Below are 22,241 nucleotides of genomic sequence, written 5' to 3'. Positions count from 1 at the left end.
TGCAGGGAGTTGTGGCAAAGTCCTGCAATGACTGCATCTGCCGGGTCCACCCCCTCCGACGTAACTTACTTCTTTCGGAGAAGAGCCGGCAGATGAGTCATCGCAGGACCTTCCTACACCTCAGCGCAGCTGCCGACTCTGCAGAAAAAGTAAGTCAGAGGTAACGTGACCATTTCTTTTTTTTTTTTTTTATCAAAAGGGGACATCTATTAATTGACTGTGTATCCTTTCTTTCTTTTCTTTCTTTCTGCACTCAAGCCCAACAATTGTCCCTTTCTATTCCCTCCCTCCTTCCTTCCCATGTCCTTGGTGTCCCAAGTGCCTCCGTCCTGTGTCCTTATTGCCCCCTGTGCCCCCGTCCTGTGTCCTTAGTGCCCCCAGTGCCTCTGTCCTGTGTCCTTAGTGCCTCCAGTGCCTCCTTCCCGTGTCCATGGCGCCTCCAGTGCCTCCTTCCCGTGTCCATGGCACCTCCAGTGCCTCCTTCCCATGTCCATGGCGCCTTCAGTGCCTCTTTCCTGTGTCCTTAGTGCCCCCAGTGCCTCCTTCCTGTGTCCATAGTGCCCCCAGAGCCTCCTTCCCGTGTCCATAGTGCCTCCTTCCTGTGTCCATAGTGCCCCAGTGCCTCCTTCCTGTGTCCATAGTGCCCCCAGTGCCTCCTTCCTGTGTCCTTGTGCCCCCAGTGCCTCCTTCCTGTGTCCATGGTGCCCCCAGTGCCTCCTTCCCGTGTCCATGGTGCCCCCAGTGCCTCCTTCCTGTGTCCATGGTGCCCCCCAGTGCCTCCTTCCCATGTCCTTAGTACCCCCAGTGCCTCCTTATGTCCCCCTCACTGCCTTCCAGATTTTCTCCACCCCCAAAGCCAGCCTGCCTGTCTGCCTACCTACCTCCCTCCTTTCCTGCTGCGCTAAAGCCAGCCAGCTTGCCTGCCTACATCCTGCACAACCTACCGCGGGAAAAAAAAAGCATCTCTCCCCTTCCTTTCTCCCGGTCCGCGCCTGCAATCTTACCTCCACCCGCTGACAAGAAGTCTTTCCGACGTCAATTCTGACGTCGGATAGGACGTCCCAGGCCAGCCAATAACTGCCTGTAAGATTGCAGCGGCGCGGGTCAGGGGAAAGGAAGGGCAGGAGGACCCGGACCTGGACGGCTGTGCACCCCCCCAAGCTGTGCAACCGGGGCAAATTGCCCCCCCCTGCCTCCCTCTTGGTACTCCATTTCTTCTAATTTACCCATCTTATTTCTAAGGCTCCTTGCATTTGTGTACTTACACTTGAGTTTACAGCCTGTTCTTTTCTTGTATTTCCTTCCCTCTTGTGGCCCTTTCGATCTGTCTTGCCTGTGATCCGGTGAGTCTTCTCCTCTATCTTCCTGCACAGTATCCTCCGGGTATACCGGTTCCCGAACCGTCGACTCTCTCTCTCGGTCGACAGTCAGATTTCCCCTTCTTCTCTCTTGATGTTGCTTGCAAGTAGCCTCATTCCATCTCTGCTGTGGTGGAGTCCGTCCTTCCTGTATAGCTTGCTCTTCCCCCAGAATGTCGTCCAGTTGCGCACAAAGTGGAATCCTTCTTCCTCACACCAGCGCCGCATCCATATGTTGACTACTTGCAGCTCCATCTACCTCTTCTTGATGGCCCTGGGTACCGGCATGATCTCCAAGAATGCTATCCTCTGCGTTCTGGTCTTCAGCTTCCTTCCTAGCATCCGAAACTGGCCCTTCAGTACTTCCCTGTTATAGTTCCTGTTGTTCACATTGTTTGTCCCTACATGGATCACCACTGCTGTATCTTTTTCTTCCACACTGTCGATGATCCTGTTGATGCGGCTCATTATGTCTTCTACCTTGGCTCCCAGTAGGCAGGTCACCAGCCGATCCAGTCTTCCTCCCGCTATGTGGCTGTTGACTTGTCTGATGATGTAGTCCCCTACGACAATTGCTGTCATCTCTATCTTCTCTTGATTCTCTAGCTGCAAGTCCATGTCCCTGGTGTATGTCCATCTCTCCAACCGTAGGTCCGTGTCCTTGGTTCCCATCCATTTTCTCTCATCCTGGCGTTGGCTTGCACCTGACTCGTCTTCTTGTGGGTCCCCTCCGCTGTTTCCATATCTCGCTGCTGTGTCACCCATTTCTTCCTGGTGGTTGTCTGTCGGGTAGTCCACACTCTCTGTAGGTGTATCTTGGCAGTTCCACTGTTGCTGGTGATTTTCCACGGCCTCCCTGTATGCCTCCTCTATGAACTTCTCCAGCTCTCAGACTTCTTCCTCGATGGTGTCCTCTGTCTTGATGTTCTCTGCATCTCTGTTTTCCTCCTCCACTGCTTGAAGTGCCTCAAGTTCCAGTATTCTGCCCTACAGGAGTCTGACTTGTTTCTTCAGGCTGTCTAGTTCTCCATATCTAGCGCATACGTAAGACCACCTCCCAGAGGGGAAGTAGTCATACATATGGCAGACGGTGCAGAAAACTGGGTAGCTCAACATCCTGCTTCTGTCTGCTGCTTCCATTGCTGCCCACTTGCTGGTCTGCTGTGGATGTCTTCTGTATCTGCTGTGGCTGTCCTCTGTGCCTGCTGTGTCCTCTGTGTCTGCCTGGTTGTGTGTCCCCTGTGCCTGCTGTGTCCTCTGTGTCTGCCTGGTTGTGTGTCCTCTGCGCTTGCTGTGTCCTCTGTGTCTGCCTGGTTGTGTGTCCTCTGCGCCTGATGTGTCCTCTGTGTCTGCCTGGTTGTGTGTCCTCTGCGCCTGCTGTGGTCTCCTTCTGCTCCCCTTTAGCGGTGGCTTGGCTCTTTTGCAAAAGTGCTCTTGCTAAGGCGAGCGCCTTTAACGCTTGCCTTCGATGCGCGCCGAATGGCTGAGTGCCATTGCCCCCTCCCCTTTTAAGGAGGAGCTCCGGTGGATGATGTCAGGGGGTGGACGGAGCTACCTCTCACTGATGCCCCTTGCTCTCTCGTGCCTAACATAGTAACATAGTAGATGACGGCAGATAAAGACCCGAATGGTCCATCCAGTCTGCCCAACCCGATTCAATTAAAAAAATTTTTTTTTTTAAATTTTTCTTCTTAGCTATTTCTGGGCAAGAATCCAAAGCTTTATCTGGTACTGTGCTTGGGTTCCAACTGCCAAAATCTCTGTTAAGACTTACTCCAGCCCATCTACACCCTCCCAGCCATTGAAGCCCTCCCCTGCCCATCCTCCACCAAACGGCCATACACAGACACAGACCGTGCAAGTCTGCCCAGTAACTGGCCTAGTTCAATATTTAATATTATTTTCTGATTCTAAATCTTCTGTGTTCATCCCACGCTTCTTTGAACTCAGTCACAGTTTTACTCTCCACCACCTTTCTCGGGAGCGCATTCCAGGCATCCACTACCCTCTCCGTAAAGTAGAATTTCCTAACATTGCCCCTGAATCTACCACCCCTCAACCTCAAATTATGTCCTCTGGTTTTACCATTTTCCCTTCTCTGGAAAAGATTTTGTTCTACGTTAATACCCTTCAAGTATTTGAACGTCTGAATCATATCTCCCCTGTCTCTCCTTTCCTCTAGGGTATACATATTCAGGGCTTCCAGTCTCTCCTCATACGTCTTCTGGCGCAAGCCTCCTATCATTTTCGTCACCCTCCTCTGGACCGCCTCAAGTGTTCTTACATCTTTCGCCAGATACGGTCTCCAAAACTGAACACAATACTCCAAGTGGGGCCTCACCAATGACCTGTACAGGGGCATCAACACCTTCTTCCTTCTACTGACTACGCCTCTCTTTATACAGCCCAGCATCCTTCTGGCAGCAGCCACTGCCTTGTCACACTGTTTTTTCGCCTTTAGATCTTCGGACACTATAACCCCAAGGTCCCTCTCCCCGTCCGTGCATATCAGCTTCTCTCCTCCCAGCATATACGGTTCCTTCCTATTATTAATCCCCAAATGCATTACTCTGCATTTCTTTGCATTGAATTTTAGTTGCTAGGCATTAGACCATTCCTCTAACTTTTGCAGATCCTTTTTCATATTTTCCACTCCTTCTTCGGTGTCTACTCTGTTACAAATCTTGGTATCATCTGCAAAAAGGCACACTTTTCCTTCTAACCCTTCAGCGATGTCACTCACAAACATATTGAACAGGATAGGCCCCAGCACCGAACCCTGAGGGACTCCACTAGTCACCTTTCCTTCCTTCGAGCGACTTCCATTAACCACCACCCTCTGGCGTCTGTCCGACAGCCAGTTTCTGACCCAGTTCACCACTTTGGGTCCTAACTTCAGCCCTTCAAGTTTGTTCAACAGCCTCCTATGAGGAACTGTATCAAAGGCTTTGCTGAAATCCAAGTAAATTACATCTAGCATACGTCCTTGATCCAGCTCTCTGGTCACCCAATCAAAAAAATTAAATCAGGTTCGTTTGGCACGATTTACCTTTTGTAAAGCCATGTTGCCTCGGATCCTGTAACCCATTAGATTCAAGGAAGTACACTATCCTTTCTTTCAGCAACACCTCCATTATTTTTCCAACAACTGAAGTGAGTCTCACCGGCCTGTAGTTTCCTGCTTCATCCCTGTGACCACTTTTATGAATAGGGACCACATCCGCTCTCCTCCAATCCCCAGGAATCACTCCCGTCTCCAGAGATTTGTTGAACAAGTCTTTAATAGGACTCGCCAGAACCTCTCTGAGCTCCCTTAGTATCCTGGGATGGATCCCGTCTGGTCCCATCGCTTTGTCCACCTTCAGTTTTTCAAGTTGCTCATAAACACCCTCCTCCGTGAACGGCGCAGAATCTACTCCATTTTCTCGTGTAACTTTGCCAGACAATCTCGGGCCTTCTGTTGCTCCTTCTTCCCCTCTCCTGTTCTTTGCTCTGCTTTTCTCTCCTTCTGCTTTTCTCTCCTCTTTTCCTGCCTCCTGCTTGCCTGCCCAAGCCTGTTTGTAACTGCTGTTCTTCATCCCCTTCCTTCAATGTGAGAGGTTCCATTTAGGTCTGTCTCCTCATTTTTTTTAATGCCTTCCAGTATAAGGTATAAAATACTCATTATAGATGCATATATTTTGCTATTATGTAAGGATTAAACACTTCTTTACTTTATTCTTTGGCTTCTAATAAACTGCCTGAGATAAGTAAAATTATAGACCAGTGGTTCTCAACTAGATGCCAGGGGACCCAACTGGCCAGTATGCTTTTTCAGGATATCCATAATGAATATGCATGAGATGTATCTTCCTCTATTGTACACAAATATTCCTCATGCATATTCATTGTGGAGATCCTGAAAAGCAGACTGTCTGGGCTGGGCTGAACCCTTATGAGAAGCATTGTTATAGGCCAGGGGTGGGCAAACTAAGTTCTCGAGGGCTACAACCCAGTCAGGTTTTAAGTCCTTCCCCGATGAGATCTATTTGCATGCACTGTCTCCGTTTTATGCATATTCATCAGGAAATCCTGAAAACCCAACTGGGTGGTAGCCCGTGAAGACCGACATCGCTCACCCCTGTTATAGACTCTGTGAGATTTCAGTTTCAGATAATTTATTTATAGACCACATATAGCCTAAGTGGTTTACATTCAGGTACTCAAGTATTTCTCCCAGTAGGTTCACAATTTGCCTAATGTCTAGGTTTTGAAAAGCCTCTTCAAATTGCGTCGGGCAAGAAGGAAATCCATGCATGCATGGATTTCCTCCCTGTCTGACAAGAGCAGGCAGCGGGGGCGGGGCTAGGGCAGGCATGGGGCGGGATTAGGGTGTTTACAGGGAAGGGATGAGTGAAACTGGGCGGGCCTGGGGTCGGATTTAGGGGTTCAGATTTCCCGATCGGAAAATCAGGCAACCCTACACCATACTAGGGAGACAACTCTGTTTCTTGAAGGCTGCATGCTAGTCAGGGTTTCAGGACACCCCTAATGAACATGCATGAGATAGACTCGCAATGAATAAATATGAGATAAATTTGCATACAATCAAGGCATTGGGCACTCCCATCTATCTCGTCATATTTGTCATGAATATCCTGAAAACCTGACTGATTTGTGGTCCTTGAGGTAGTCTTTTTACAAGCAGTGTTCCTGAAGAGTTCCAAGATTCCATTACTGCACATCAAGCACATGGTGCAGAAAAAGATCATCAGGGAAGCATGACAAGAACCGTGCCATGTAAAATTGCAGGACAATGAGGGCTTTAATTAGAAGAAGAAAGAACTTCAGCTTTTGGTATGAACAGGATGAATAAAAGGAACTGGAACTTACAGGAAAAATAAGCCGTGGGAGATTCTTGTTGCCCTTAGTGACAGGGAATAAAAACAGCATGACACACCACTTAGTTCCTACCCTGTGTGATTGACATTTGGTTAGTTTCTTATGATACTGAGATCATATAGACAGACCTGTTGTTGTTGTTCGTGTGCGTGGGGGTTTACTTGAGTTTGTTGGTGAATGCGTTGAACAGAAAACAGCCCTCAAGTGCACAAATGGTTTTCCTGGGACTGATGATCAGTTAGATTAAAAATAAAACAACATTCATCAATTTCTGGAGAGGAGGAGAGGCACCAGCTGACTGCCCACAGGACGTGCTTCTCACGGCAAGAGGCACATCCTGTAGGCCAGAGGTCTCCAAAGTCCCTCCTCGGGGGATCGAAGCCAGTCAGGTTTTCAGGATTTCCCCAATGAATATGCATGAGATCTATGTGCATGTACTGCTTTCAATGCATATTCATTGGGGAAATCCCCAAAACCTGACTGGATTTGGCCCTCGAGGAGGGACTTTAGCAACCCCTGCTGTAGGCAGTCAGCTAGTGCCAGTGCCTCTCCTTCTCTCCACCCCTCTTCCCTTCTAGCACCCCTACTGGCGGCTCAGATCCCTGTTTGGAGAGCCTTCGCGCATTCGTGGACGTCAACGTGATGACATCACACATGTGCGTCACATCATCGTGTCAACGTCTGTGCACTTCCGGATGCCTCGAACCATGGCCACCACATTTAGTGCGCCGCGGCTTCGTAAAGGTTGCTAAACACTGCCATAAGAAATCCTCAGTAGAGGGGAAAAAAATTATTCACACCAGACAGCAGCATGAAGAACAACAAAATAACCAAACACAAAACAAAAAGATCAAAAGCCTGGAGTACCAAATCATTTCAGACCACGCCTGGCTCCAACATGGCCTACATGTGTTGAAATGCCAGATCTGCCATTCTGAGAAAAAATAGTGAAAAGATAAAACCTTGACCAGCCTAGCCTTGAAAAATTAATTTAGGTGCTCTTAGTCTAGATACTGAATTAGAAACTTATAAAGCACAGTTATTAAAAAACTTATTAATAATAGCTGTCAAATCTATATTTTCAAGCTAAAAAGATCTTTCAAAACTTGATTATAATAACTGGTGGAATATGATGCTAACATATGAAAAAACTTTTGCTTTTTTAAAAGTGGGAACTTAGTGAAATTTAATAAAATATTGGAATTTGTTTTTAGATATGATTAAAGTGATATAAAGCAAATGCAACATCCCAGGACTAATTGTATTTTTTTTTTTTTAGTATAATTTAGGTTATTTGTATAGGAGTAGTAATGTAATGTTTGTTTGTTTATAGCTTGTATGTTAAAAAATCATAATAAATTATTCTTGGCCAATAAAAAAAAAGGATGTCACACAGATTACAAGGCTGGGATATGATCAGCCAAAAAGAACCTCTACACTAAATTTATCCCCTCTCATGTGAATCATCTGAGGTAGTTGTTTATAGTCTCTAAGCTTATTGACTTAGGGCTCCTTTTACAGAGCCACACTAGCGATGCTGATGCAGCCAATGCACCAAAGCAAAGCCCATTCTGTTCCCATGGGCTTTGGTTCATCGACCGTGGCGGCATCTCTACCGCAGCTTTGTAAAAGGGGTCCTTAGCTTCTCCATCAGCTCAAGGCACATCTTTGCCACACTCTCCAGATGTTTTGGCTTGATTCTATTTATCTATGGTTCTTGACATTAGATCTGAGCTATTTACCAGCACCAATTCCGTTGGGTCTCCTGATGCTTTTCTGTACACTGTAACACTGAGCAAAATGCATCTACTTCTTCGGTTTCCAAGGCCACAAACATCAAATTTGGCATTCTGATTCTACCTAGCCTGAGGAAAATTCTATCCTCTCTGAAGCTGCCTACTTCACCCGTGCATCCTCTACCAGCACAATTCATTAACAATCATCTCTTTGCTTCAAAGGAGCTGCGCAATGGCCCTGCAGTTACTTCTATCAGGCAATTTCAACAAATCCAAAGTACTTTCTAGGTCCCTCTCCTAGCCCGTCAACATTGGATCTCGATTTCCTACTAAGCTTTCTACATTAGCGTGCTGTAATATCTTCACTAGGGAACTCACTACCCTTTGACCTTAGGTTGGACTCTCCTTACTCTAAATTTAAGATAAGAATCAAAACACAGCCTTTTTTGGGCAAGATTTTGAAAGCTGAGCCACAAGTACGTAAATTATCCTCCGCCTCTGCATAAAGGGGTCCTTTTACTATGGTGCGCAAACCGATTTAGCGCGTACAAACCGATTTAGCACACGCTAATTGATTTAGCACACGTTAACTGATTTAGCGTGTACTAAATATTAGCGTGTGCTAAATGCTAAGGCACCCATGGTATTCTATGGGCGCCTTAGCATTTAATGCGCTCTAATCTTTAGCGTGCTCTAAATCAGTTTGTGCGTCTTAGTAAAAGGACCCCATAATGTGGTCCCTGTGCACCGAGAGCCAGATTCTAAAAATGGCGCTGAAAATTCAGCGCTCAGCACTATATTCAGCGCTCAACACTAAATTTGGCGCTCAACACTATATTTTAAGGGGCGCTTCAGGATCATCCTCTTTGTAGAATAGTGTTGCGCTTCAAATTCAGCCCACTATTTTGGGCACAAGGACTTATGCCCAATGAAACCTGGTCTAAATCCTGGCTCACAAACTGGGCACAGATCCCCACTATTCTTTTAACACTGCGTGTATCTTTAGTGAATGCCATGGACTCGCCCATGGCCACACCCCCTTTTAGGATATGTGTGATCCAATTTAAGTGCCCATTGTTACAGCATAGCACATAGCGAGATCGGTATCCAAATCATAATTAGTGCCAGTTAAGTGCTTGGAGCTGAATAACTAATTACGATTTTGGGTGCCCAAATTTGGGCAATCTTTATAGAATCCAGGGGTGAGCATCTGCCCTATCATATAAATGCAAGACAGATGTTGGGCACATGCCCTGCATTTACCCCACAGGCTTTGCACAGAGGGAGAGATAGGAACAGGGACTCTGGAAAAGCAGATGGTGAACACTGGGAGAGGACAGACAGGATCACAGATGGGAAATGTTAGACTGATGGGGAAAGGACACAGAAGGAAGATGGATGGTGGACATGGAGAAAGGAGAAATGGACAGGAGATCCAGTTTATTTTTGATGTAGAATCTGTTATAGTCTAACTTGTTCTGTTTTGGTTTTCAGTAGGAAGTATACTGGGGTTCTAGGGTACTGCTGCCTTATTATAGATAGGGTTGTTTGACTCTCTCTAGTCCTCCTACCCACAAGCAGCAAGCTCTGAAAGGCTTATGTGGCTACTATGGTTGTTTTGCTGGCAGATCCTAAATGGGGTGAGATTGCTAGTGCCATCCCTGGCCATTTAAAGGCAATGGAAGGTTTAAGTGGCTTACCTAAGGCCACAAGGGGATGCAATGGGATTTAAATTTTGGGCCCTCTGATTTCTAGCCTATTGCTCTAGCCTATTCCTCCACCCTGTCCTGTACATTGGTGCTGTTTTTATTATGACCATTTTTGTACAGTTGGTAAGTCTGGAATGAGTTTGCACTTTGCAGTTTGGTTACTGGAGCTCTGCTTCTGTTATGTTAAGTTTGTGACATAATCTAGAATGTACATACATGTGATCAGTGGCATAGTGAGGTTAGAAGGCACCTGGGATGGTGGTGCCCCCCCACTCCTCTCCGCCCCGCTTCTTCCCCACCCCTACACCACAATCGCCCCTCCCTTCCCCATGCCTTTTTAAATCTTCTCCAGAGCAAGCAGCTTCTCCGGCCTACGGCATTGGCTTTCCCTCTGATGTCACTTCTTGGCCCCATGACCAGGAAATGATTTCAGACGGGAGCCAAGCTAGCGTGAGCATCAGGCTAGAGAAGTTGCTTGCACTGGCGAAGATTTAAACAGGCATGGAGGGACAGAGAAATGTCAGTGCCCCCACCAATACAGCACTTGGGATGGTCCGCCCCCACCCCCTTACAACGCTACTGCTTGTGATAGTTTTTTCTTTAGAGATAGCAACCCTAGTGCTGATAGTTGGTTGTAGAGGGATGGGAGAAGGCTGCAACCGTATGTAAGGTAAGGAACTTGGGATACGACATGAGGGCAGGACAAGGGAGGACAGGGACGAGGCACGCAGCAGGGCAGGAGTTGTGTTGAGTGTACCTGAGGGAGCAAAGAAGAAGAGCTTGTGCAAGGGCTTTAAGAAAGGAAGTTGCTGATGGTGACAAAATTCATCACTGTTCCCGTCCATGCAGATAACCATGGGAAACCATCTCCATATCATTCCTTAAGGAGCGAGGGTAGAATTGGAGAATGAATGGGCACAGCCACTGACCCTCAAGCCATTCATTGAAGAATGCTTCTGTAAAAGGTCTGAGGTTGAGATAGACACTAAAAAATGACACGGGATAGTTTCCCATGGTTATCTATGGGAGGCGGGAATGGTGATCAATTTTGTCACTGTGTCATTCTCTAGAACGGTTGTGGTGAGCAACTCTGCCATCCGTATCGGCCACCAGCAAGTTTACAAGATCCTCCCATCTTTTACCTACAAGATCAGGTTCATTTATGTTGCTCCTGACTTCTTAAGAGTCAGTGCCTTGTTTTGATGGACTCTGCAGTTCTACAGCACATAATGAAAGTCTGTGTATAACTTTGAAGGACAGATTTTGGGAAGGTGGTAGTGACACAGAGCTTGCTTTTTCACATCAATGCAGAAGTCAAAAGGAGAAGTAGCAAATGTTATAGGTGACTCTCAGAGACCAAGACGTGACATTGTTCAGCACAAACAATGAGTGCATTAACCTTTGTTAAGGATACATATTGCACTAGTGTTTAGCACAGGGTTGTCCAACCTTGGTTCTCAAAAGCCTCAATCCAGTTGGATTTTCAAGATTTCTCTAATGACTGTGCATGAGATTATTTGCAATCTATATCGGGAAATCTCTCCATTGGAAACCTGTAGTGCTGAGTTTGCTATTCTGAACAAAAGAAAAAGCCTCAGGTTCTAGGTGAGCAATTATATGCCCTACCTACCACCAACCACATCATTAGAGTCGCTATGCTCAAATCATCCATCTCCTCAAATCACTTCATGAGCTCCCTATCCATTTTTGTATACAGTTCAAACTTCTCTTATTGACTTAAAGTGCATTCACTCTGCAGTTCCTCAATATCTCTCCCTATACTCCTCCCAGAGAACTCTGTTTATCTTCCTTATCTATACCCTTCTGCTATATCGCCAACTCCAGGCTATGTTCCTTCTCTATTGCTGAAACATACACTTGGAACAGACTGCCTGAGTCAGTACTTCAAGCTCCGTTCCTGGCAGTATTCAAATCCAGACCAAAAGCCCACTTTTTTTGAGGTTTACTCCATAGACTTTGCAAGATTTGCAAAGTTGCAGTATACATGTGTTTTCAGTATGAAATTACCACAAGAAAAATGTGTACCCACATTCATACCTGCCAATTTGTCCATATTGTTCTGCTAAAATTAATCAGCCTAATCTTGAAAATTCATATAACATAAGACGGGGGTCGGCAACCTGCGGCTCCAGAGCCGCATGCAGCTCTTTTCCACCTTTGCTGCGGCTCCGGTAGTGTGTCACGCAGGCATGCAGCTTACAAGTCCGGCGTCGCGGCGGGAAATAGCCATGCTGAGCAGTGAGCTCAGCACATACACAGATGAAAGCCTTGCTTGCTGATTGGTCCGGCGGCCCCGCCCCGCCGTGCCGCCGGACCAATCAGCAAGCAAGGCTTTCATCTGTGTACGTGCTGAGCTCACTGCTCAGCATGGCTATTTCCCGCCGCGACGCTGGACTTGTAAGGTGCACGCCTGAAAAAGAAATCATCCTGGCCGGGGTCGGTGTCATGCTCCGGAGATCTACAGCCTTCCTATCTCCCTCTCCCTTCTACCTGCTTCCGGCCACATCCCCTGCTCCGCGGCTCTCTTCGGCAACTCAGCAACAGCGATCGACACAAGCTTCTGACGTCGGGGCCTACCCTCTGCGAGTCCCGCTTGTTTCAACTTCCTTTTTCCACAAAGGCGGGACTCGTAGAGGGAAGGCCTCGATGTCGGCAGCTTGTCTTGATCACCGCTGCTGACGAGTTGCTGAAGAGAGCCGCGGAGCAGGGGGGTGTTGCCAGGTGCAGGTAGAAGGGAGAGGGCCAGATGCAGGACTCGTGGGTGAGGGAGCAGAAGAGAGAGAGAGAAAGAGAGAGGGGAGGGAAACAAAAGGAAATATTTCATACTGGGCTGGGCCGGAGTGGAGGGAGGGTGGAAAGATTCTAGCTACAGGGTGCAGTAACAAAGGAAAAGGGGGGAAAGCTGAAAATGGAGATAGTGACACAAAGAAGAGAAAGGGTAAGCAGGACCTACTGAATAAGGATAGAGATACAGAGGGGACATGAAGAGGAGGTGAAATAGAGACATAGAAGTAATGCTGAAAAAGTGTGTGGGGGGAGATAAAGACATTGAAAGGGCAAATGGTGAACATGGCGTAAAGATAAGGACAGAGACAAATGAAGATTCTGAAAAAGTGGTGAGATAGGGATATAGGTGAGATGGACACAAAGAAGGGTGATGCTGGAAAATAGGTGGAATGGTAATTCTGACAGACACAGAAGCGAAATGCTGGATCAAGGAGAGATGGGGCTCAGGCTGGATGGAATGAGGAGAAATGCCTTGTTGGCCCGGAACTTCCTCTCCTACGTCAGAATTGACGTCAGGGAGTGGAATGCTGGTCAGCACAACACTTCTGCAGGGAAAGCTTGGGACGGCGGTGGCTTGGGGGCTGTTCCCCGATTGTGGTGGCAGCAAACCGAGTGGCTTGGGGGACGGCACGGAGACAGAAAGAAGGGGGAACAGGGAGACAGAAAGAAAAAGTTGGGGGAGAGAATGAGGTCTGGAGGAGAGGAAACATACAGGAGGCTGAAAGAAAGGAAGAAAGATTGGATGCACAGTCAGAAGAAGAAAGTGCAACCAGAGACTCATGAAATCACCAAATAGCAAAGGTAGGAAAAATGATTTTATTTTCAATTTAGTGATCCTGTATATAGCATTAAGATAAGAAACAATATATGCAGTGTTAGATTTGTTTTATAATGGTTTTGCGGCTCCAAGTTTTTTTTTCTTTTTGAAAACGGGTCCATGTGGCTCTTTATGTCTTAAAGGTTGCAGACCCCTGACATAAGATAAAGGCCAAATGGCCCATCTAGTCTGCCCATCTGCAGTAACCATTATCTCTTTCTCTCTCTGAGAGATTCCACGTGCCTATCCCAGGCCCTCTTGATTTCAGACAGTCTCTGTTTTCACCATCTCTTCCGGGAAACTATTCCACGCATCTACCACCCTTTCTGTAAAAAAGTTTTTCCTTAGATTACCTCTTAACTTCATCCTATGTCCTCTCATTGCAGAGTTTCCTTTCAAATGAAAGAGACTTGACTCATGTGCATTTACATTACGTAGGTATTTAAATGTCTCTCAAGAATCCAAATTGCAATAACAAAATATAAATACAATCAGCAAAAAAATTATTAGCCTAGTGGTGGAGATACCCCATGAAAGTACATTTATAATAGGTGGAGAAAAAGCCTCAACTTATCAACAATATACGGATGGCAACCCAATGAGTTCTTAAGCCAGTCCTGCTCTGTATCATAGGCAAAAAAACTCCACATGCTTCAAAATGTAACTTTTCAAAACGGGACCAAAGCCACCACTGTTCACAGGGAGCCAGAAAAAGAACAAAACAGTTCACTTATCTTCTAATGATGGCAACAACAGCAGCGAGTAGATCTTCCTGCTATAGCACTTCTCACCCTGAATAAAGACAAGGAACTGGATGTCACCAATAAGGCTCTTGTTTCGCCGAACAACAACTACGTCAGGGCAATCACATTCTCTCCTGTTCCGTCCTCGGAGCAGGAGAGAATGTGATTGCCCTGACACAGCCGTCCACGGAGCAGGAGATAATGTGATTGCCCTGACGCAGCCGTTGTTCGGCGAAACAAGAGCCCTGTTGGTGACATCCAGTTCCTTGTCTTTTTTCAGCGTGAGAAGTGCTATAGCAGGAAGATCTACTCGCTGCTGTTGTTGCCATCGTCAGAAGATAAGTGAACTTGGAGTTTAGCCATATAGATTGATTTGTAGATTTATAAATTGGAATAGTTGTTAAATTACTTACATATCGCAATGTTTTCCATGTATCAGCTAATATTCTGTTATCTTTACTGTACCTAGGTATTTTGATACTGAGCACTTGGCAAAGATGTATTGGAGACATGAGTTGCCATTCTAACCACAACCAATCTGGGAGTTTTTCCATGAGCTCTGAGAGGACCTAATACCCTGGCGCAAAATATAGGATTGATGATACCTATAAAAATTGGGAAAATTTACCCCTCTCTCTGAAATTGGCCTTTGTAAAGATACCAAAGCTACTCTAGGAGTTTTACCCAGCCAAATAAATTTTATAAGAATGATATTTAATTTTTTATAAAAGGACCCTTGAAAATAAAGTGGCAACATACCCATCTGATAACAAATCACAGGCAAAATCATCATCTTAACAGTTTGGACTCTCTCCCACCACAAAAGATGTAAAGGGTTCCATTGCTCACACATTCCTGTTACCTTCTGTAATAAAGATTTTTCATTTATTTTCATTGTTTCTTCCAATGTATTTTTAATCCAAATGCCTAAATACTTTATTCCATCCTCCCTCCAAAGAAAGGGAAATGAATCAAACAAACCTTTTGTACAGTGGACATTAAGTGGAAGAATTTCTGATTTACTCCAATTTATCTTGTATCCTGAAAATTTTCCAAATTTCTCAATCATTTCAAGTAAGCAAGGAATGGTTGTCTCAGGATTTCTCAAATAGAGCAATATATCATCCGCATAAGCAGAGACCTTATATTCCCGATCTCTATGAGGACTACCCTGAATCTCCTTCGCTTGCTGAATAGCTAATAACAAGGGTTCTAATACAATATCAAAAAGCAGAGGAGATAAGGGATAGCCTTGTCTAACACCCCTCTGCAACCTAAAACCTTCTGAAAAATTATTATTAATATACAGTTTAGCAACAGGGGAGCTATACAATGTTTGAACCATTTGTATAAATCCTGAACCAATACCAAACCATTCCAACGCTTGATACATGAAGGTCCATTCAACTCTATCAAAGGCCTTCTCTGCATCCAGGGATACAGAAAAAGCAGGATCATTTAAGGCTTTTGACAAATTCAACATATGCAAGGTCAGCCTAGTGTTGTTAGAAGAATGTCTTTGAGCAACGAATCCTGTTTGGTGCGTTCCAATAATAAAAGGAAGAGCTTTAGCCAAACGTATAGCCAATGTTTTAGCTAAAAGTTTTCCATCTACATTAATTAAAGAAATAGGCCTGTTGTTTGAAACCAGTGTGGGATCTTTATTTGGTTTTGTCAAGACTATAGTTAATGATTCCGCCATGGTACCTGTAATACAACCTTTAGTTAGTTGAGTCTGATATAAATTTAACAAATATGGTAATAGGGTAATTTGGAATGATTTGTAGAACTCTACTGTAAAACCATCCCCACCTGGAGTGGATCCAATGGTGTCAGGTCAAAAGCGCGCCAGGACAAAGGCGCGCCCAGACAATTGAGCGCCGCGTGCGCAGCTGCGCTGCTCTAAATTACTGTTTTTAGCGTTCTGACGGGGGGGGGGGGCGTGGGGGGGAACTCCCCCACTTTACTTAATAGACATCGCACCGCATTGTAGGGGCATTGTGGGGGTGTGTGGGGGGTTGTAACCCCCCACATTTTACTGAAAACTTCACTTTTTCCCTGTTTTTAGGGAAAAAGTTCAGTTTACAGTAAAATGTGGAGGGTTACAACCCCCCAAACCCCCCATAACGCCGGCGCGATGTCTATTAAGTAAACTGGGGGGTTCCCCAACAAAAACCCCCGTCGGAGCCCCTAAAAACTGTAATTTAGAGCGGCGCGGTGGCGCACGCTGCGCTCAATTGTCGGCGCACGCTTTTGTCTTTCGCGCTGTTGTCTATGAACCGGATCCAACTGTAAGGGACTTCAATGCTGTTTGCAATTCAAGTTTCAAGTTTATTAGGATTTTATATACCGCCTATCAAGGTTATCTAAGCGTTTTTTTACAATCAGGTACTCAAGCATTTTCCCTCTCTGTCCCGGTGGGCTCACAATCTATCTAACGTACCTGGGGCTATGGAGGATTAAGTGACTTGCCCAGGGTCACAAGGAGCAGCGCGGGGTTTGAACCCACAACCTCAGGGTGCTGAGGTTGTAGATCCAACCACTGCGCCACACACTCCTCTTTTATTGACATTGGCTTTTCTAAGCTTTCTTATATATGATCAGGAACTTTCAGCCACTTGATTAATTTTAAAAATTCCAATCCATCCTTTTCTTTATCTAAATAAGGCTCAGAAGAATACAGATCTTTATAAAAATATAAAAATTGTTTTAAAATAGGACCAATTTGTGAAAAAGCATTTCCTTTTTCATCTTTTATCGCCACTACTTTTGTTTTTCATTTTTTTGCTTTTAAATAATTTGTCAGTAATCTTCCCGCCTTATTTGAATTTGCATAATACAATGCCTTTTGAGAAAATAAATCTTTCCTTATCATTTTAGAAGAAATCTCATTATATTTCCCTTTAGCTTTCAAGAGATCTTGTAATGTAGAGTATTCCCATTTGTCAATCAATTTTGATTCTAATATCTTTATATCTTGTTCCAAACTATAAAATTGTTTTATAATTTGTTTTTTAATGTATGCCGAAAAAGAAATAATTTGACCTCTCATGGTTGCCCTAAAAGCGTCCCACAGTGTTTCCATAGAGATATCTTCCACATTATTAATTTGAAAATAATCATTCCTCTATAAAACTTGTTTCTGCCAGCAATGTATTATCAAATCTCCATACAGGTGTACCATCTTGGTCAATTATTTTAATTTTAATCCACACCCCACCATGATCAGATAAAATAATTGGATCAATGGAGGCTTGTGTTACTTGCTGAACTAATGCATTTGAAGCAAATATATAGTCTATTCTTGAAAATGATTTGTGAACATGGGAGCAAAATGAAAATTCCCAATCATTAAAATGAAATATTCGCCATATATCTTTCAAATCACAATTTTGTACCAAATTATCTAATCCTAATGATTTCATAATTCTGCTAGGTTTTTTGTCCATTAAAGAATCCATAACAGCATTAAAATCCCCTGCCACAACTAATTTAGAAGCAGCCAGTGGTAACAATTGTTGTAGAGATTTGTAAAAAATTCAATCTGGTTCGAATTAGGTGCATATAAATTGAATAGCGCCATGGTAGTATTTCCCATGCTCATGTCTACATGTATCCATCTTCCTGCAGGATCAGCGGCAATCAACTTAAACGTAGCATTACATTTGTTACTCACTAATATTGCTACACCTGCTTTTTTTCTTAACAGCTGGGGCAACAAAAGCAATGTTTTATCCAACCTCCTTCTAGCTTTTTGGACTCTATAGCTGATGAATGAGTCTCTTGGATATAACATATATCTATATTCTGCTGTTTTAAAAACAAAAGAGTTTTCTTCCTTTTTATTGGATGGTTGAGGCCGTTAAGCTCCATTAAGATATTTATTCCTAAGACACCTGAACTGCAACAAATACTTCATCGTTTTATAATTTTTCTGTGTAAAACTCTTTTCCCTTAATTTACAATATATAACATCCTCCCTTACCCTTAATTCTTTAATTTGTATATTTATAAGATTGCAAAATCCCTTCCCTTCTCCCTCCCATAACCCTCCCCCCTTGTATTATGATAACTTGAAGACATAAGGTCAGACCAGCCACCCACCCCTCCCCCAAGGATCCTACTTCTCTATTTCTTTTCACCATACACATCAATCAATCTATATATTAAAACCCCCCTTAATTATTCCTTTAATTATATCCCAAACCTATTACATAAAAATCTACATAAATTCATTTCAATAAAGAAATGCATAATATAAATTATCTTATGTTTACAATATCCATCATAATATAAAAAAATACATTAGAATTTCCTTTACACTTTCCTTTAAAAATAGTAAATTAATTTATAAAATTCTTTCAATCATTTAATATTTTATATAAATTTAATTTTATCCATTCCTCCATTTCATTTTATATATTCATTTTAGGAAACAATCTAATATAATAAAATGGTAAGCCGCGCATGCGCACTTCCTATGCGTGCGTCCGTTTTCCGTGAGCTGTAGCGACCCATAGGAAGTGCGCATGCGCGGCTTACGGTCTGGCCTCACGCGAGGCAAGACAAGTGGCATGCGCGTCCTTCCCTGCTCTCCACCTGCGGAGCGGCGGCTGCCGGCCGCTATCACCCCCTGCCCTCTCCGTCGCCTCCCGGCTCCAGCGGCGTAGGCAGCACTATAAACACGCTGCTTCGCGCCCTTCTCTGCCGATTTCCTCTGCCGCGTCTCTGATGACATCATCGGAGACAGACGCGGCAGAGGAAATCGACAGTAGAAGGCCGCGAAGCAGCGTGTTTAAAGTGCTGCCTACGCGGCTGGAGTCCCGAGGTTTGTTGGCGGTGGGAAGGTCAGGAGCAGGCCGGATCGACAATGGCAGTAAAAGATGGGGAGGGGTTGAACGGAGCAGGGAAGAGAAGATAAGAGAAGGGAAAGGGGGAGTGGGGGGGAAATGCTGCTACTGCTTCTACACAGGAAAGGGGGGGATAGGAGGGAAATGATGTTGCTGCTGCAAGGGAAGTGGGATGGAAATGCTGCTGCACAGGGAAATGGGGAAAAATGACAGACAGACAGCGGGAGGGAGGGAGACAGAAAGAAAGAAAGACACAGGGGCAGGGAGAGGGACAGAAGGACAGACGGAGAAAGGGGGCCAGAGAGAGAGTCAGCGGGAGAGGGAAAGGGGGCTGCTTTGGGGGGAGGGGTGTACTTGGGGGAGGGGAGGGGAGGGGTGTACTTGGGGCAAACAGCTTTGCTCTGGGGGAAGACAGAAGGGGCCATGGAGAGACAGGGAGAGGGATAGGGGGCTGCTTTGGGGGGAGGGGTGTGCTGGAGGGAGACAAGGGGCCATGGAGAGAGAGGGAAAGGGGACAGACAGCTTTGCTCTGGTGGGGGGAAGACAGAAGAGGGCCATGGAGAGACATTTGGGGGGGAGATGGGTGCTGGGGGCAGAAAGCTTTGCTCGGGGGGAGGGGGAGACAGAAGGATACAGACAGCGGCCAAGGAGAGAGAGATAAAGAAACACAGACAGACAGACACATCTATTCTAGCACCCGTTAATGTAACGGGCTTAAAGACTAGTTATATAATAAAGTATCTCATAAAATAAAACTTAAATGCATTATAATATTTCACTCTATCTTCACTCAATTTATTATGTATTTCATATAACTCAACCATTCATACATTTCATTTTATCTATTCATTTAAGGAAACGAATCATAAATATAAATATACTTATAGATGTAATAAAGTATAATTAGAATCCATCTAAAACAATCAATTAATTTTGTTAATATATTTCTTATTATTAAAATCAGAAGTATGCTATTAAACAAACCTATCATTTCAGTTCTACCTTTGAAAAGAGAATGTGCGCAAAGACAGAGCAGTATGCCACAAAATAAAATCTTCAAGGGCAACACTGCAAATCTTTTCAACATGAAGCATCTCAGATCCAAACACAAAATCAACCTTCAGCACCTGGAGTTGTTATCAAAGTCTACTCCAGCCTATTCTAATCCACTTTGACATATACCGGATATAGACTGTGCAAGTCTGTCCAGTGCTTTAGTTTTTCAAAGTTGGAGTCACCATCTATGCACCCCTCGACACGTCAAATGCACATGCAATCATTTAAGTTTTGGCTTTTATCCATTCATTTTCTAATTAGAGATCCTATGTGTTTATCCCATGCATTTTTTAAAAATTCTGTCACCATTTTCATCTCCACCACCTCCCTCGAAAGGGCATTCCAGGCATCAACTACCTTCTCTATGAAAAATAATTTGGACCTCTGATAATGGAATCCCTAGCAGCATGAATTTTCTGGATATTATTATTCATTTCAGTTTGTGTTATTATTATTCATTTCAATTGGTTGTTGGTTGTATATTGAACCTATTCTATAAACAAGATGCTGCATCTAACAGTATTTTTTCCATCTTTTACTACTCCTGTATTGATACTGCCACTAATTGGATGAACTGAAATGTACTGTTGGTTATCAACTGTGATAAAAACAGACATACAGAGGATGTCTGTCTCATAAACGGGTGGCCAACCTTAGCTTGCATTACCACAGAAGCTGCCTAATGCCAAAAATATTTTTTTATATCTCCCTAATCCAAAATGACATGAGAGAAAAAAAGAACTATTATACAAGACAGTTTCCAGGATACTATAAATAATTAACTTATAAGGGCTGTAAAACAAAGAAGTTTAATGATGGCAGATTATCATTAACCAGAACCAGCCTCTCCCTTTCTCTAAAATAAAGTTATTTTTGTGAAAATAGTACAAATACATGAAAAGCAAGCATGTCTCAATTCTAACCACAAGACACCCAGCAAAGCTGAGGTTCAAAACCACAAAATTCTGTTTCAACAGATGAATGACCAGAGATGGCTGCATATGTTTTTAAAACACTAATATCCAAAATTCTGCATTTTTGTTCCCCCACATAATCACAATATTATTGTAAAAGAATGAATAAATAATTAAATAAATGGGATACTCACAAATTTGCAGAACTCCTTATGCACTGGAATACAAGTCTGCAGATGTGGAGGTCTTTTGAAAGCAATAAAATCAGCTTCTCTAACTGCATACTCAGAAGTAAAATGTACTGTCGTGTAAGGAAGCACATAATTTCCTGTGTGAAAAGGATTCAGCATTATGAGAAAATGTCATAAAAAGTGGTTCTAATTTACAAGAAAAAGGCTAAACTACTCAGGCCCCAATTCTCATATGTTTGCAGTGGAAGTAAAGGTTGTAGCCAGTCTTACTTGCAAGGCAGTTTAGCCTCTGATGCACAATAGGGTTCTTGGGATGCTTTTAACAATCATGGAAGCAGCCACTGCGAACCCTAGGCAAATGCATTATCAGGAGCTCATTAATATTAAAATGAGCACTCCTTGTAATGTAAAGAAGGAAACTCCCATCTCTTAACTGAGCAAAAGTTTGCGGCAGGTCTTGAGCTGCCAGTAGCTGTTTGTGTATGCTTTGTGTGTGAGTGTATGTCCCGTGTAGAGAATGACACGGGGAAAAAATCTGTCCCCGTCACCGCCCCGTCACCGGCCCACCATCCTCTGCACTGCCCCGTCACCGCCGTTCCCTTCACCGCCCCGTCACCGTCACCGCCATCCCTTTCACCGCCCCGTCACCGCCACTGCCATCCCATTCACCGCCCCGTCACCGTCCCCGCTGCATCCATATAAGCCTTAGTACTGTAATATTTAGCTTATTCCTTTCTTATAAATCAAAGTTCCTGCTGCTGAACTAGAGAAAGAGATGTTCAGCTGGCAGGGCTTTGTTTATACATTTTTATCAACACAACTAATATACTATTTTATCCTAAAGCAAAAAATAAATAAATAAATATAATTTTTTTTTCTACCTTTGTTGTCTGGTTTCTGCTTTCCACATCTTCTCATTGAATTCCTTCCATCCACTGTGTGTCTTCTCTCTGCGTCTTCCATTTGCTGTTACTGTGCCTCTCCCTTAACCCCCCCCCCCAATTGGTCTAGCACCCATCTTCTTCCCTCCGCTCCCGCATAGTCTGGCATCTGTCTTCTTCCCACTCTGTCTTCCACATTTCCCTTGGGGGTCTGTTCCTCTCCACCCTCCTTCAATGTCTGTTCTATTCCTTTCCACCACCACCCTTCCCTCCCTCCTTTACCATCTGTTCCTTTCT

General features: G+C 44.3%; 1 protein-coding gene across 1 annotated transcript in view; it reads right to left on the bottom strand.

The window, feature by feature from the left end:
- LOC117353907 (C-C chemokine receptor type 5-like) overlaps window positions 1-21,117 on the bottom strand; it is a 78,240-nt gene extending 57,123 nt beyond the window's left edge. The window contains exon 1 of the mRNA XM_033930423.1: window positions 21,067-21,117. The gene's annotated coding sequence lies outside the window, so the exon portion shown is untranslated. The remainder of the gene's footprint in view (window positions 1-21,066) is intronic.
- Between the last annotated feature and the right edge of the window lie 1,124 nt (window positions 21,118-22,241).

The sequence above is a fragment of the Geotrypetes seraphini genome, chromosome 2 (genome assembly GCF_902459505.1).
Source record: "Geotrypetes seraphini chromosome 2, aGeoSer1.1, whole genome shotgun sequence".
Lineage (NCBI taxonomy): Eukaryota > Metazoa > Chordata > Amphibia > Gymnophiona > Dermophiidae > Geotrypetes > Geotrypetes seraphini.
This window is presented reverse-complemented; position numbering and strand designations above follow the sequence as displayed.